Source organism: Phocoena phocoena, chromosome 7 (genome assembly GCF_963924675.1).
Source record: "Phocoena phocoena chromosome 7, mPhoPho1.1, whole genome shotgun sequence".
In the NCBI taxonomy this organism is placed as follows: Eukaryota; Metazoa; Chordata; class Mammalia; order Artiodactyla; family Phocoenidae; genus Phocoena; species Phocoena phocoena.
In genome coordinates this window covers 9,580,411-9,583,679 of record NC_089225.1, presented here as the reverse complement: position 1 = coordinate 9,583,679, position 3,269 = coordinate 9,580,411, and the positions used below count along the sequence as shown (strand labels likewise).

General features: G+C 39.4%; 1 pseudogene; it reads right to left on the bottom strand.

The window, feature by feature from the left end:
• Positions 1-1,946: 1,946 nt before the first annotated feature.
• LOC136126057 (cytochrome b-c1 complex subunit 7 pseudogene) lies at positions 1,947-2,282 on the bottom strand (annotated as a pseudogene).
• Positions 2,283-3,269: the final 987 nt, after the last annotated feature.

Below are 3,269 nucleotides of genomic sequence, written 5' to 3'. Positions count from 1 at the left end.
TAATCTCTAGGTCCATGCATGTTGCTGCAAATGACATTATTTCATTCTTTTTTTTTTTTGGGCGAGTAATATTCCATTGTATTTATGTACTACATCTTCTTTGTCCATTCCTCTGTCGATGGATTTTTAGCTTAGTTCCATGTCTAGGCTATTGTAAATAGTGCTGCTATGAACTTTGGGGTGCAAGTATCCTTTTGGATTATGGTTTCCTCTGGATATATGCCCAGGAGTGGGATTGCTGGATCATATGGTAGTTCTACTGATATTTTTAGTTTTTTATGGAAACTTCATGTAGTTCCTCATAGTGGTGGTACCAATTTACATTCCCACAAACAACGTAGTAGGGTTCTCTTTTCTCCACACCCTCTCCAGCATTTATTGTTTGTAGACTTTTTGATGATGGACATTCTGACCAGTGTGTGGTGATACCTCATTGCAGTTTTGATTTGGATTTCTCTGATAATTAGTGAATTAGTGGTGTTGAGCATCTTTTCATGTGTTTTTCAGCCATATGTATGTCTTCTTTGAAGAAATGTCTATTTATATCTTCTGCCCATTTTTTGATTGGGTTGTGTGTTTTTTTGACAGAGCTGCATGAGCTATTTGTATATTTTGGAGATTAATCCCTTTCTGTTGCTTCATTTGCAAGTATTTTCTCCTATTCTGTGGGTTGTCTTTTCATTTTATTCATGGTTTCCTTTTCTGTGCAGAGATTTTTGACTGCAATTATGTCCCATTTGTTTATTTTTGTTTTTATTTTCATTACTCTAGGAGGTGGATCAAAAAAGATATTGCTGCATTTATGTCAAAGAGTGTTCTGCCTGTGTTTTCCTCTAAGAGTTTTAAAATGTCTGGCCTTATATTTAGGTCTTTTACACATTTTCAGTTTGTTTTTGTGTATGGTGTTAGGGAGTGTTCTAATTTTTCTTTTACATGTAGCTGTCCAATTTTCCCAGCATCATTTATTGAAGAGGCTGTCTTTTCTCCATTGTATATTCTTACCTCCTTTATCAAAAGTAAGGTGCCCATATGCGTGTGGGTTTATCTCTGGGTTTTCTATCCTGTTCCATTGATCTATATTTCTTTCAAATTTCAAAGCATGTTTAAACCATTTCAGGTGTTTCCCTTAGTGAACAGACAGGAGAAGTGAATGTGGTCTAAAAGGGTTCAGAGAGACCAAGATACCCATTGGATTTCTAGCCCAGCCTCAGGAAGGTTTTATTCATGTCTTACACTCTTGCCTCTCTGAGCTTTGTTTTCCGTATTCTTCCCAGCACTGGTAAAATCTTCCATCTAGGCTGATTCTCTCATTTTTCTCCTAATGAGCTTTAATCTTTCATCCACACCCCTGAACCTGTGTTCCATCTGGTTTAGCTCAAATGGCATCTCCTTTAAAAAATCTCTCATGACCCCCCTCACCCTCAATATCACACTTCTGTCCTTTGGGTTTCACTCTGTTCTGGCCAGATTGTCATCATTATGCCAGTAACACTTACTTATATGAGTTTGTCCATCTCCATCTAAAAGATTTAAGCTCCCTGGAGCCAGGATTTCCCACTTATATGATTTTCCCCTGCTTCCTAATGTTTTGCTGTTTGATACCTTGTCATCATTTAATATCAATTGCCTTTTGCTCTCTACTATACTTAACATCATTAAGGGTCCACCTCATAGCCTACTTCCCAATTCATACTTCCCTGACCACAGCAGCCTAAAATTGATAGCTGTTCATCCGGCATTTCTGATTTATGTTAATGTGTCACTAACTGCCTCAAAACTTACTGGTTGAAAATTGCCATTTAAAAAAAATTTTTTTAATAATTATAATAGAGATTTATTTAAAGTAATACATTTACAGCCCAGATAGTTCTACATTGTACATTTCAGGTTTAACCAGCTTCATAAAAATACTTTAGGATAGCTGCATCCAGATTTAGACTACATGATTATTTCTTTGCCCATTCTTCTCTCTCTTTTGTTTCCCGAATAACCTCTTTCAAATATGGTTCAAGGTAGAATTTATCCTCCTCATATTTTGTCCACTGCTCTTTAGGCAAGATCTGCTGCCTCGTGGTCAGGTCCAGTGCTCTCTTAATGCTAAACACGCTGTCATTATAAAGGTTCTCAGGAAGCTTTCTTATGGCTTCTTTTACATCGTCATTCTCATATATTGTATCATCTCGCATTAAGCCCAGTTTACTGAACCCGACAACATTGTAATACCATTTATGAATACCCTCCAGCCATTTGCTTGATGCTGCAACGGCAAGCCAACTCGCCATTTTAAACCGAGACAGAAGCGTTGCCTGCTGGGTAAGTCCTAGAGGTCGCGCAAGGCCCAGTGCGCAGGCGTGTTACGTCAGCGTCGCGACGAGGGGCGGGGTGCCATTTTATTTTTGCTCCCAATTTTATGGCCCAGGAATTTAGGAAGGGCTCTGCTGGGTGGTCCATCTGTGAACCACATGGAAGCGGCTGGGGCAGACAAGTCTGGAGCGTCCCCTTCATGAAGGGTTCCTTCCTTCACGTGTGGATGCCCAGTGTTCCTTGTTCTCTTTCTCTGGGGTCTCATCCTCCAGAACCTCTCCATCACAGCACGATGGCCTCACAAAATAAGATTTCTTACGTGGAATTTAGTTTCCTCTGGAATGAATTCTCTGAAGACCTGGAAGGAAACTGCAAAGCATTTTCTGACCTAACTCTGAATTATGCAGTGGTAACATCTTCCTTATTCCACGGGTCAAAACATGAGTCTTACATGCCAACCATATTCAAGGGGAAGAGAAACTCAGTAGAGCATGAACCGACAGCCATGTTTGCTGAGGATGGGGAGGTGCCTTGGGAGACTAGGGATCACATTTGCATTCTTTATTTGGCGGTAGACATGCATTTATAGACTCTCATTTCTAACTGCCCTGTCATCTCTGTATGTTTTGTGCTGTTCCATGGAGACAATGTCCAGGTTCTATCAGTGGAATTCAACCATTTGTATATGATTGACTGAGGCCTAGAAAATCTTGAATCACTATTTTCTACCAGCCTGATAACCTTTAATTGAATAAGCCCACAGAAAATCGACATTCATTAGCCAGGTTAGGTTAATCAAATCTGGTGATCAATGGAGATGCATATTTTGCAGCTCGGTTGCTCACCAAATCTTACATGGATGGTAAACATTTTTAAGACTGAGATCTCACATTTGTAATTTTGATTTTGACAGTACCTAGCATAGCATGATGGATGTATTATAGTCATGGAACTTCCTATTTGAA